This window comes from Trachypithecus francoisi, unplaced genomic scaffold, assembly GCF_009764315.1.
Source record: "Trachypithecus francoisi isolate TF-2019V2 unplaced genomic scaffold, Tfra_2.0 Lachesis_group3, whole genome shotgun sequence".
NCBI lineage: Eukaryota > Metazoa > Chordata > Mammalia > Primates > Cercopithecidae > Trachypithecus > Trachypithecus francoisi.
Genome location: NW_022681468.1, coordinates 8,805,002 through 8,819,947, shown reverse-complemented (window position 1 = coordinate 8,819,947; position 14,946 = coordinate 8,805,002).

Sequence of the window (14,946 nt, the reverse complement as noted above, 5' to 3'; positions counted from 1 at the left end):
TAAACATAATCGGCAGTTTAATAAATGTGTGTGGGCTGAACTATTAATTTGATAACAAACTGCTAGAGAGTTTTCTGCTTGGATGCATAAACATAAACATATACAAGGGAATATAATTAGCCATTTTCTTGCCATTTTAATTTTATATGTGTTGCATATGTATTTCCACCAGCTATATTGGCTTCCTCTTATAAGTAGAAAAGGTAAAAATCAATCAGTCTCTCAATCAATCAATCATGTTTTTTTCATTTACTGTCCTTTACAGTAGCAAATCTTGCTGGATTGTTTGTCTTGTTTTTATTTTTACAGTTTAGCAAAATGGATGTTGCTTTACCTCTATTTCACAATTAAGAAAGAGAGACCCCTGAAATGCTGCCCCAAAGGCATGACCAACTGGGGAAGACTGGGGAAGTGCATGAGTAATGGGTCCCCGACATGGATCCCAACAAATAGTGTTGGATTCTATATTTTGAAGCTGAAACAAGATTCAGAATAATCTTGGCCAGATGTCAACAACTTTTTTCTCTTTTATTTTTTGTAATGGGGCAGATAGTAAGTATTTCAGGCTTTGTGGGCCTTAAACAGTCTTCATCATAACTACTAAATCTTACTGCTGTGGAGCATCAGTAGTCATAGACAACATGCAAATGAATGACCATGCCTGTGTTCCAATGAAACTTAATTTATGGACAATGAAATTTGAAGTTCATATAGTTTCTGTCATGTCTCATGAAATATTATTCTTCCTTTGCTTTTTATTTTTTTAAGTTTATTCTTAGCTCCAGGACCATACAAAAATAGGAGATGGCTAAATTTGTCACACAGGCTGTAGTTTGCAGAGCCTGATCTAAGAGCACCTCCCTTTCACCTTGAAAAAAAAAAAAGGAAGAGGAAATTTGGATGGTGAAATCCATCAATAACCCACATCTTCTGGTCCTTCATGTTTCTATCTGGTGCATGGGATCTCCTTCAGTTCTCCATCTCCTCACTGTAAATAGCTGGGCATCTAGTAAATAGAAAACAAATTTCTGGATGAAATGATGACAAAAATACCTTTGCAAGCCAGTGCCGGCAACTGCCAGATTGTTCTTTGAGGCAAGCAGGGCCCACAGAGGATTCTGGGTACACACCTTCCTCATGTCATCAACAGACCAAATGGAAAAGCCTCCTTCCTACGTGGAGGTGAGACCCACCACAGTGAAAGGGTGGTGGAACTCAAGCCAGAGCCCTGAGGATCTGATTGGCAGATGTCTCTGATCCACAAAGGTCTTTTAACTGATGCAGCAAATGACCTTGAGCTTGAATAGAAAAAAAACGGGCTTCAAGTACATCACAACTTGCTCCCCTGAGTAAAGTCACATGAAAAGGCATATCCATCAGGTGGGGACTCAGGTGATGCACCCTCCAAAGAAGCAGGATATAAGGGGTGACAAAAGACTCCATAGTCAAAGTCAATGCATTTTAATACAATATTTAAAAAATCAAAATTAGTGATGAACATCTAGACAAACAAAGCATCAAAATTTTAAATAAAGTCAAGATTGAGTCCTGTACATGCTTGTCTCACCTCCCTGGCTTCATAATAATATTCTCCATAGTTCCTGCCTTTATTGAAAAGTTTTGGGTTTTTTAGCATAGATGTTTTTACAATCATTTTGAATTTTGGAAATACTGAATTATCCAGAAAACACTGTACAGAATATAAAGGAGGCAAAAGGAGACATACATAGTTTTATCTTTAAAGAAGACACCAAAAACACACTTATTTGCCCAAGCACAAAGAATCCAATTGTAACCCATGAGCATTCATATCTGTTTTACTGCCATCCTGAGTTGGTGAGCATCGTTCAGGGGAAAAAATAAAAGAATGTGTCCACTTGAATGTAATCCCAGGCTAGTTGCCTCTCTAAATTATAAAATGTTTGACTGTAAAAGCCAATACTACACTAAGTGGAGCGGTCACAAACCCTACGGTAAGTCTCAATACTCTGTCTGGTAAGGTACTGAGTCCTCCTTGTCACAGGCACTGAGGCTAGAATGCAGTAATTGATGACTTTTCACCAACAGCAATGTTTATTACCTATCCTGCAAAAATAGAGCTTCTTAAAATATTATAGAACAAAATTTTCCTAAGAATTTCCAAAATTTACACTCAAAAATAACACTGATGCTTTCCTCCCTTTTCACTAATAGAAATATCATTTATTTCTCAGAGTCCCCCACACAAGTGGCTAGAGTAGAGAAATTCCTACAGAATTTCATTCTGATCTTGACTCCTAAGAGTCATCAAGCATGAATCCTTGAGGCTACCTACGTCCTTCTCTCTCTGGGAACCCTCTTCACAAGTTCTTGGCTAAATATCTCTTCCATTACTGATGCCTTAGCCTGAACCAAATAAGACATCTGAAATAACAAGCCAGTCTTCTTTCCATATCAATCGTGGACAGCCATAAGCATCTCTTTGATGTTTGTAGACAGAAGAAGATGGAAGAAGGCATAATTAGTTGGTGTTTTAATGTGTGTGGTATTTTCCACTTTTTCTAATTCCTTTTTTAGCTAAGGTTCAAATTGTACAGCCAAAGAAGGCGTTGGCAGAAGGAGTGATTATATGTTTCAGAGGTCAGAAGCCTGACCCTTTGCTGTGAAAGTGCCTGAAGGTGAAATTGAGCCAAGTTCAAAGGGAAGTCTAATTGGCTTTCTTGAGAACTGGTGCTCTTGAAATATTGAGTTGCTGCTGTAGGCTGTCCAGAGTGTCCCTCAAGAGGTAGTCTTTAAAATGCCACTGGATAGCATCACCCTCTTGCAATAATTTGGCTTCTAGGGTCCTCCCTGAGCCTAGACCATTTATTCATTCAACTATATGTATATGTGTGTGTGTATATACACACACACACACACACACACACATACATACATATATAGAGAGAGAGAGAGAGAGAAGGGGAGTATTGCTCTGTCGCCCAGGCTGGAGTGCAGTGGTGTGATCTTGGCTCACTGCAACCTCCGTCTACCAGGTTCAAGCGATTCTTCTGCCTCAGCCTCCCGAATAGCTGGGACTACAGGCACCTGCCACCATACCCGGTTAATTTTTTGTATTTTTAGTAGAGACGGGGTTTCACCGTGTTAGCCAGGATGGTCTTGATCTCCTGACCTCGTGATCTGCCCACCTTGGCCTCCCAAGGCGCTGGGATTACAGGCGTGAGCCACCGCACTTGGCCCAACAACAAATTTTTTTTTAAGCATTGACTGTGTGCCAAGCGCACTGTTCTTCCATGGGAGCTGTGTTCAAAACCCTTTTTTCAAGGGATCAATGCTGCTTAATGCTAGAAAAAGCCATTTATTCTTCCTGCCACATCTGTGCCATACAAAGAATCTGTCTTTGCTGAAACAGTGGCAGATCAGTTATATCATTCATTATCAAAGCCCACCAACTAATGGAATCTCCCCTTTATCCTACTCCATCGAGCTTCACTAAATGCCTCCCCCACCCCTACAAATGCCCAAAAGTTTCTTTCTTCCTTTCTCCTCTCCCTTGCTTATGTTACTATGGTGAACATTCTGCCCTGCCAGCACCCTCATGAGGGCTAGTCTCAGGTCAGACCAGATTCCCAGAACAGGGTGTAGGATGTTTATTTCATCTTCCCTTGGAGAAGTTCTAAAAGCATACCAAAGAAAGCCACTAAACACTAAGACTCACATTTCTCATTGTGATTCCAACATTTTTCTCTCATTATATAGATGCTCAGAGATCTGGAGAAAAAAAGTTTAATTAGGCTTTGTCTATTTGACTAATAAAGGTGAAGGGGTTATGACTACAAGATGGGAAGGGCCTTTTGAGTCTGTAGGATTCAGCCCTCTGTCCCAGGTAGATCTACATACAAACTCCACAGAACAGGAAGGGAAGATGGTTAGTGAAACTGACTGTTACTGTTGTTGGTCTTTAAATTACCTCTAAGAAATTGAAAAATCTCTTGGGATATAGGGCCTGTGAACCCTCCGTGAAGGCATTTGTAAGATCTATTAAAGTCAACTTCCCCCATATGATAGCTAAATGGACAACTAGTGACCAATATATGAATTACTGTTGCTGTATTTTACCTGTTACTTGCTCCCAGTCACCACATCCAGGCTGGCCTCAACATGGCTGATAAAATTGTCCTCCTGAAACATAGGCCAGATCAGTGTCACCTTTTCCCCCAACCTCAGAAGGCTTCGGTAGATTTCCACTGCACATTAAATGAAGTACACAATAATTAACATGGTATGGAAGACCCTCAGTCATCCATCTGTATGCCTTGAGAACAAAGACAGATGGGTTTTAGAACCTGGAAGACTAAAGTTCAAATTTTATTTCTGCAATTTGCTAATTATTTTGCTTTAGGACTGAGCCTCAGTTTCCTCATCTCTACATAAAATGGCAATTAGAACCTCTGTCTCCCAATGCTGTTGTGAGGATTAAATAAAGTAAGACTTGTAAAATACTGAGGAAGATGCCTAGCACAAAGCAGGCACTCAGCAAACTTTGTTATCTTAAGTCTAAACCTCACTAAAAATAATTATCTTCTCTGTCACCTCTCTGATCTCCAAACTTAATTCCTATCATGGTCTTCCTCTCATTGAGTGCTCCATTTGAGACATTTCTCTATCCTTTCCCAGGACACACTTTGCTAAATCCAGTCTTCCCCCAAAAACCCTGCTGTGCCTACTCCCAGAAGTTTACCTGTTCCATTCTAACCGTGCTCATTCTCTCAGTATCTGCTCTTTAAGGAAGTAATTTTCTTTTTAGGTATATATTTTTTCTTGCATCTGGACTTGATTCCCATGATACTTTTTGAGAATCTAAGGCGGTACTTACAGTCTTCAGCCTATTTTTAAAAGTGTAGTTTACTCTACTATAATTGCAGGTTTGCAGAGGGTAAGAATTGTGTCTTTTATATCTCTCTATCTCTCCAAGGCACAGATAAAGCTGTATCCATTATGATAAAGCAGTATGATGAGATCTTTTACCAGGTCATGCTGAAGTAACAAACAATCCTCAAATCTCAGGCGCTGACTACAACAAAGGTTTCTTGTTTGCTTGCATGTATGTCAATCGTGGGTCAATGGCAGCTCTCCTCCTTGTGTATCTTTTGTACTGAGATCAGGGCTGAAAATGTATAGCTCCTCTCTGGCACTTGACCTTCTTGAGGCAGAAAGAAACGAGTTCATGGCAGAATGGTGCAGTGGTCCTTGGATTCTCTGCCAGGGAGCGGCGTGTGTCACATGATGTGGTCAAACATGGCACCGCTGGGGTGGGGAGAGCAGATGCTTTCCTGGGATGTTGCACCACACACCCCATGGAAACAGGCAGGGGTGTAGCATCACCCAGAGAAGGGCGACAAATATTTGAACACATTATTGCAGTTTACCACCCTTGTACATCAGAGACTGTCAAGGAATGCTATGAAAATCAAGTCAATTTGCATCATTTCAAATAACCTTCTGAAACCCACAGTCAATGGCAGTCAGAATGTTACTCAAAACACTATTTACTTAATTAGAAAATGTGCCCTTTGTGAAGAACTACCAGTGTGATTTTCCTTAGCTCTATGCATCAGAGGTAAGTGTTCTTTTACCCATTACCTATGAAACACTGTTCCTTATTTTACTGGCTACTAGGAAGCTCCTGCCTAAATGACGACTCCCAATGGTGAATTACACAGGAATTTATGGAAACCTTTTCAGGATTGACCTTACGCCTGGCATTATTGCATTTTACTTCTACCCCTATTCACCCAGATGTAATTTTGTCATCTGTAGTTTTCATAAACTACTAAAAAATACATGGATTATAAACAAATGAGCTTATCTTAGACATACCCTTTGAGACTGTTTGAAGCTTGTCTGCCCACTGGACTTTATTGTATTCTTGCTTAATGCTTTAGCTCTGCTTTTAAGGAATAAATGAAAACACATGTGGAAGACAAATCACTCCTTGTCCTTCCAAATATGCCATGAACTGCCTGATCAAAGGGAAATGAGAAAAGCCACTTTTCAGACAGGGCCCCAGGGGTCCCTGAACCAAACCAGTCTCTCTGGGGCCAGGAAGAACAGATCCCCAAATCTGCCCCGGTTCCCCAAGGCGCCTGCTGGACCCAGCACCTTTGCCCTCATCATCAATGAAAGGAAGCATCAACGTAATCCTTTATGCTTGGTGGGACTGTGGGAAATGATATCACAGACAAACACTGGACCCCCAGGAGGGGCCTTCTTCAGATGACAGGAATGCAGACACAATTGCAAATACCTTGTGCCTGTGTCTTCTAAGACAAAACAGTTGGACTTTGTGGACACACGGCTGATCTTCTCTCCACACACAGGGTAAGAACAATCCTATTCCTTACCCCGTGGCTACCAAAGTGATGATTTCCTAATACTGGGCTGACTGTTTCATGTATCTTTATGAGTACCACGTGGGACTTCTCGCTGACTTTAGGATGAAACCTGAATCCCTAAACTCGGATTTTGGGGCCTCCAGGAGCAGCTTCCTCATTCTCCATCTCTTGTGTTTCTGATTCCCTAAATTTTACATGCTCTCCCTTAAGTCCATTCCTTTGCAGTTAACTTTAAAATAATGATGATGACAGCAAAAATAACAATAATGATACAAATAATACAGTAAGCTCTAGATGAGCTATATTCATCCTTTCCACTCAACTGAGCACATCTTTAGAGAGTCTTCTCTTTCACCCCAGCTGATGCCTCTATATATTGTAATACCGTGTTTTATCAACTTGTCTCTGATTCCTTGAGGCCAACTAAAGGCCATGTTCAAGCTCTTCTTTCCATCCCTAGCCACTAGCTCAGTATCAGGTGTTTAGGAGTTGCAGAATGAATGTTTGCCCAAAGAATATGCACATGAGTTAAACAGGACCCCAGTCGGTTATATGGGTTTAGTGAGTCACAAAGAAGAAAACGGTATGGGGACGGTTGGAGGGAACAGAACAGGAAGAAGTAACACCTCTTTGAATCCACAGTGTCTACATCACCTCAGGTGAAAGGTGAGAGAGAGAGGCAGGCATTTCCTTCTTTAGAAGGATCAGAGGGAGCAGGAGGCCGAGAATGTGACCATTCACCCCACTGAATTAGACCTAGGGATGGTGACATGCCCTGCAGAAACTCTTGTGTGGGGCTAAGTCATCTTGGCCACGCAGGCAAAGACATGGTGAAGCAAGAATCTCTATGGGCACATTTTGTAAAGAAGAGACCATCGAGGATGTGGGGTTTTACAAACAACCTTCGTCATTATGAGAACCGTTACCACTGTTACTACAGGAAACTGTGCACAGAGTAAAAATGAGATGGCAAGCACAGGCTCTGTCACAGAAGAAGAAATGGAGTACATTTCCTGATAGTAGAGTAAGAAAGAAAAAAAAAATTCTGAGCCACTATGGCGCTGCCTAATAAAACATAGTGAGAGACTCATCTGTAATTTTAAATGTTCTGTTAGCCACATTTTAAAAGAACATAAAATGAAACAGGTGAAACGAAGTTTAATGATGTATTTGACTTAACCCAATTCATTCAAAATGTTATTTCAATCAGCAAACCATACAAAATTATCAATGAGACATTTCACTTTTTTATGGTATGCTGAGTATGAGAACTTGAGTTTGTTTTCCACCCACAGCGTATCTCAGTTCACGCTGGCCACAGTTCCAGTGCTTCATAGCCTAGTGTGTTGGTCACTCTGTCCTGGAGGGCATAGGACCCTGAGCACTGTCTTTATATGATCCCTTTGTCTAATGTGTAACTGACTTTGAGAAAATATGAACAAGGGCTTTTAACGGCAAGAGGCAGACCTTGAGGCGGGCCACAGGTCACAGGGATAAGACTTCTGCTTTGGCGGTCCTGAGGCCAGTATAAGAGGTGCTGTGTGATCCTAGAGGAGCCCTTTCCCTTCTTGATGAATGATCTGCATCAACACCTGCAAAATAATAGTTTGGGCCAGATGATGATAGTCTCTTAAAAGTATCTACATGCATCATCTCCAACCCGGACCACCACTCCAGAGCTAGAAGTCAGACTCAAAAGTCATCTGGCCCTCATATGTTGGGTATGACATTGAAGGTCACATTCACAACCAGCCCTGGAGCCAAGGTAGGAGCCTACACCTGTGAGTCAACTCACTGGCTTGTGGCTAATAGTTAAGGGCACTTTGCTTGTTATTCTAGGAAAAGATATTGGAAATCTGAATTGTGCCTATGCATAACAGATTTTATTTGCTGAATTGATATGAATGGCTACATCACCAGGTAGATGACCTCTGTTCTGTGGTACCTCCTGCCTTCTCAATTAAAAACTTTGCAGGCTGCCTTTCATCTTACTTAGGTCGAAACAAAAGCACATTTCAAACATAGCTTATATCTTCCACCTCTTTCTTATACTCAGGTTGGTTTGGGCTCTTGAACATCCACAGAGACAGCTCCCTGTCATTTTCTTCACTTTTTCCAAAAAGAGGAAATGGGAAAAACTATCAAGACACCAGGCAGGTTGTTAACGCAGCATCAGAAATCTCAGTGGGAGCTTTGTTAAGTCACTGTCCTCCACCAGGAAGCAGGAGCACACCTCTAAGGCATTCTGAAGCTACCCAGACATTCAGCCCAGCCTCCCTCTCTCTACTCCACCCCAGGCAGACCATAAACACTTCTCCTGCCAGCCTTGGCCTGCTGATGTCAAGAAAAGCCCATGCACCAGGTCCTGTCCCAGGGCAGGACCAGAAAGAATAGCTTCAAGCATGGGCTTGCCTCCCACACAGACCTGGGTCAAGTCCCGGTTTTCCACGTAGCATGTAGCTCTGGGAACATCTCTTATCCTATTTTCCTCTCAAGTTCCTCACCCTAAAAGTATATTAATAATAATACATCTTCCCAGGGGCTACTATTGGTAGGCAGTGAAACAGTGCAAGTTAGTGCCTAGCATGTGCTGGCACATGGGCAATGCTCATGAAGGCTCACTAAAGACCATGGCCATTGTCATCACAACAATAAGGATTCAGTGAGCACCCTTGAAGCCCTATGAAAATACTTACCACATCCTCCCCAGAAGAGCCAACTTATACATTTTAAGAGAAGTATTTTACTGAAAATGCCATCAGAAGATACAGAAATGTTTTTCATTAAACACTGTGTAGCCAAAGGCCATAAAACCTTCCTTTGAACCTGCTCTCCTCACCCCGTGTTTCCTGCCCTGGTGTTAACTTGTCTTTACCATTCTTTCCTTTCCAATGACCTCTGTAAGCCCCCATCTGCTCGGGCTTACAGCTTTGTCCCCATTCAGAATCACGCAATTCCAGCCAATGTCACCCCACCTTCAGGAAGCTGTGGACACCATCCAGGCCTATGCTAGTATGACATGCCAAGCATCTTATTGTGATTATGAATATATAATCCCTGACCTCAAAAAATCGAGTGTCTAGAGGAGAAGACAGACACATAAAGAAGTGAGTACCTGGGAGAGAGGAAAAGGCTTTCAGAAGCATATATCATAAACCCTAATAAGGTATGGCTTTTGGAGCCCAAAGGTATCAAAGAGACCTTGACAGAGATGTCCTAGCCATTAACTGAGAGATGTGAAGAAGTATTCCCAGGGGAAAAAAGAAATTCAAAGTGAAATTCTAAAGGACATTCTAAATATAATAGAATATGCCAAGGTATAGGCCTGTGGAATGTTTGGGAAAGTGCAAATCATTCCATACTGTTTATAAGCACCCTGTCCTCCCTGGGAGAAAAGGAGTAGAGATGATGGGAGTGGGAGATGAAACTTAAAGGAAGGCTTCGTTGGGCCTGTTAATGAATTTGAACTTGATCTTGAAGATAATGGGAAGCTACTGAAGGATTTCAGGGTGAGAGATGGCATCGAAATCTCTATTTTAAAAACGTAAACCTGGCCGTTATGTTGGGGAAGAAATAGTGAGAAGAAAGAAAGAGACATGGGTTTGTAAGCTATTTTGGTGATGCAGGTAGAGAATGATGAGACAGTATTCACGTCCAAAGCCTGGCAAGTAAGATGTGTGAGCTTGGACAATTGGAAGACAATGCACATATTTCACTCATAAGCAGGAGAGTGAGACTCAGCCACAGAGGTTTCTGTCACAGCTATCATAACTCTGAGATACCAAGTGTATTAGTAAGGATTATGACAAGATGTTATGCACCAGACATGGGTTTTTCTGATGGTTTGCATGTGGTAATCCTAAGTGAATATTCTGGGGGATAACCAAGTGAAATTTGGGGTTCCTTTTAGTCACCAAACTCATCACTCTCTCCCATGTTTCCGTGACTCCCAGTTAGGTCTCAGAATGCTCAACACACTCTGCGAATGGTGCCAGTCATCCTTTTTCTGAATTTGTTACTACCTTTCTCCTGCTGTGTTTCTTCTCTCCACTAAGAGGGGACATGTTGGACTTGACTTCCTTTGTGATTAGCACCACTGGGTTCAAATTTATTAGTCCCAGGAGCAGAAGGCTAATGAGTTAAATGCCCTGATTTAATTAAGCCACCTAATGGTTTCAGCTTACATAAATTCTCACCTGATCAGTCCGGCATCTCTTAAATACATTATCACCAGCACTCTGCAGGAAGACAGCAAGCTAGATCCCTGAAACATGAGGCAGGTCCCAGTCCCTAAGCACTCAGCTCACATATAATAAAGAACAAATCTGTCCTCTCTCAATGCCTGCATCTTTGATCACCTCAAATGCAACAGTCCGCCAAAGGTAGTCAATGTCCCGAGGAGCTGGCTTCTTTCTGGGACAGGTAGTAATATTTGGATGATCCCTTACTCTGAGCTCTGCAAACCTGTCTTATTCCTGGAGAGGAAGTCCAGTGCAGTGAATTGGTTCATGGTTTGGGTGTCAGAAGCAGGTGACTGAGTCTCTTACTATCTATGTGACCTCAGCAAGTTATTTAAGCTTCTGGTTCTAGTGCTCTTATCTGCAAAACAAGCACTGCAATGCCAACATTGCTACATCCCTGTGAGGGTTAAAGAACGTAATGAATATAGCACACATAGCTTCAGTAACACTCCCCTATAATTATTTTCATCCTGGTGTGGACAGCAGGAGATGAACTCAGGCATCCAAGGCAGGTGCTACCGTATGCAAGGGAGGAATAATCCTGGGTACTCCAATAGAGGTGGCATTTGTGGCCGCTGGTCCAGGGTTTTGCAAACAGCAAGGTTAATCTTTTCAACCGTGCTAAAAGATGGATTTGATGAATTTCCCAGTTTAAAGTGAGGACAATGAAGATCAGAGATGTGAGATTATGTGCCCAGTCTCATAACTAGTAAGTCTTCCAATAAGGATGGCAGTTCTATTCCATCAGTGTTTTTGACTACACATCTTCCCTACATGGTTTTCTAAATCTCAAGCCTATGGAGAAAAAAAAAAAAAACAGAAAAATAGAAAGAGTATTACGGATAGACAAGCAGGCAGAAACATGGGTGGTCATAAGGCCTGATCAGGAAGTGAATGAGGCAGAAAAACTATGAAAAACAGATTTTTCACAAAATGCGATCTTGTACCATTTAGCGATTAGGACAAACAGAAGTTCCCATGATATTTTTTTCTTATAGGATGTGCTGTGTGTTGACTGTGTTAATAGGGCTATCCCTGAATCATAAAGATAAGCTCATGTTCAGAAAACTCATTTTCAAGAAACAGAAGACATAGTGGAACATTCTAAAAAGTTGTTTTTATCAAAAATGATGACATAAAATATTTGGGGCTTCAAGGAAGAAAGTTCTGTAGCAAAGTGTCTGGCACATAGCACACACTCCAAACAAATGCTGACAACTGAATCAACGAAGAATGTGAGAAAGAATCAGCACATCACAGCCCATGACCCAAGAATTTCATACAAAGCCATTCTGGGCAATTTTGACTCTAAGAAGACTCTTTCCTTGTCACTGCCATGGGGTTGCCAGAAAGCTGGGTCTCTCTGTACTTGTGCTGTTTGATGTATTTGATTTTTGTGAAGTTTCAGGATACAAGAGTATGCGCTTTCTACATGATAGGGGTAGGAGAGGAATAGAGTCTGAATGTTTCTCTGCCCCCAAAATGTGTATGTGGAAATTCTAATCCTTTAAGAAAAGATATTAAGAGGTAGAGCTTTTGGGTGGTAATTATAGGTTGGTGCCATTACTTTTAATTACTTTTAATGGCAAAAACTGCAATCGCTTTTGCATCAACCCATAGATCCCGAGGGTGGAGTTCTCATTAGTAGGATTAGTGTTCCTATAAAAAAAGACTGAGGGATTTTGTTTTCTCCACTATGTGAAGACAGAGAATTTGTCATCTGAAATGAAGTGGGCCCTCAACAGACCCATGCCTCAAATCTGCTCATGGCTTGATTTTGGATTTCCCAGCTTTCATACCTGTGAGAAATACACGATTGTTCTTTATAATCCACCCAGTTCATGATATGTTTGTTATAAAAGAATGAATATACTAAAACAGAAAGAAACACAGCTGAAGAGAACGTTTCTTTACTCATTGAATATCTAAAAAAATTTTGTAAATGATGCTGTATTTAGAAGCATTTTGACTGTGGAAGCATTTTGAGCTTTCCCCGGTAAGACTTAGAGTGTATCAATAAGAAATGAAGAACTTCAGTTTAAGCAGAAACTCCTGAAAGATAAAATATCAGGAAATGGGACCTTTCTGAAAGTCTGTGGGTGGAAATCAAAGGCAGAGAACTATTCAACAAACACACACTGAGTGCTTAATATGTCCTTGAAATGGTGCTTGTACTTGGAGCACCAGAGGCAAGGTCATGGCAGCCAACATGCTCAGAGATCTGTTCAGAGCCTGGCAAGTAAGATTGTAATGGACTGAGAGCCTCCAAGAGGTAGGCCCAGTACTTCTGTCCATTTAAGACTCACAGCACCTCTGCAAGGACAGGGTAGGTGTTCACCAACTCAATTTTATAGAGAAGGAAATTGAGTCTAAGAGAGGTTACATAACTGGGTTCAAACAGCTAGGAATCTACTGATAATGATGATAACAATAATGGTGAAATAAATTGTGTATGCGTGTGTTTGTGTGTGTTTGTGTGTGTATAATTATCAATAGGAAAGGGGCTTCCATTCCTTACCTCCCTGAAAACAAATGTCAAAAGTATTATGAGAATGTATATTTGGTGGGGATGGTCCTGTCTCTACTGCTGAGTACTGTGCTATATCTCCTTTTTGAAAATATGACTGTTTTATTCAAATAATTTGGTGATATATATATATATATATACCCTCAAATTAGAGCCCACTTCCCAAGCCGGATCACTTTGGGAAGACTGAAATACCAACCCCACTTCCCACGAGGTCAAGACATGTTCTCCTGTCCAGTTTCCTAGACACCCCACAGGCAAATTCTCTATCAAACTCTGACACTTAAAAAGCTGATAGATTTTTTTCCTCCGGATACCATCTGTTCATTAAAGTCAACATTACATCTTCCTGTCCCAGAGAGCCCCAGGCAATCCTCAAATTTTGCTGGACTGGAGAAAAAACAGGCACAAATTTAAAGACCACAGAGCATTCATCTTCCAGAAAGAAAGAAACAAGTAAAGAAAGAAGAAAGGAAAGGAAGGAGGGAGGAAAGAAAAGGCTAAAACAGGGGTTCTCTCAACTTCACATATGCTGTGAATTCAGGCTCAGGATTGATTTTTCAGAAATTCTACCCTGTGTTCAATATCCTGTGTGTGCCCATCTTGGGGACAGGTGATAAATTTTTGTTCCCTGGCAGAGCAGTCTCAATTATGGATCTGTAAGCAGGGGTTGTGATACCGCTTGGTGTGATTCTTGTCCTTTCTTCTTCTTTCTTTTGTTCTTGGGCGTGAACATTCAGAAGTAAAGCATGGACTTATTTAGGTAGCTCAACATGCATTTTTCTTTTTTTTTCTTTTTTCTTTTTCTTTTTTTGAGACGGAGTCTCGCTCTGTCGCCCAGGCTGGAGTGCAGTGGCGCGATCTTGGCTCACTGCAAGCTCCGTCTCCCGGGTTCCCGCCATTCTCCTGCCTCAGCCTCCCGAGTAGCTGGGACTACAGGCGCCCGCCATCTCGCCCGGCTAATTTTTTTGTATTTTTTTAGTAGAGACGGGGTTTCACCGTGTTAGCCAGGATGGTCTCGATCTCAAAACTGCTTCATTTAGTTGGAAAAGTGAGTTGTGCCTTTGTATGCTTTGTGGACGAAAGCAGACTCTGAGGAATCACAGGCAAATGCATACGTTTAGTTACTGCTAAAATCTGTGGACATAATGAAGTCTCTCTCCCTCTCCCACATTGAAATATACAAGCTACCATCCTGCAACCAAAAACGGAATGGATTCTCAGGTTTTAGGAAATATTTTCCTACTGAGGGGACTCCCATACCTCAGGAACCCAACATGGAGAACACAGTTATATGAAGAAAAGGAAGATAAGCATGCTGAGGGTATTAATCATTATCGAGTCAAGTTGTCATTCATGTGCCATGATTATTGTTTCTCACATTCACCGAACACTTTCCTGATAAGAACAACTCTTAAATAGCAAGGTAAGAAAATGGCAGGGGCAGATTTTTTTTTAAATCTAGGTGACATTTTAATAATAAGAGTGTACAATATTCAGGATATTAAAGTCTTATTTCCCAGGCAAATCAGAACAACGTGACTCATCCCCAGAAACTCAAGAAAGGAGCTCATAGAAATGTATTCATTCATTCATTTATTCATTGACTCATTCATTTCTTTAGGCCAGAGCATATTTGCAATTTGGGGAAGATATCCAGGACTCTTCATGTCAGGAGGTAGAAATTCAATGGCCTGCAGCCTTGACAGGTAACATAGATAAAGTCCTGTATCAAGTGGGACCTGGGCAAAGCTATGACATCATTCCAGGTCAAAAAGAGGTGAAAAGTTCCCCAGCTCTAAAA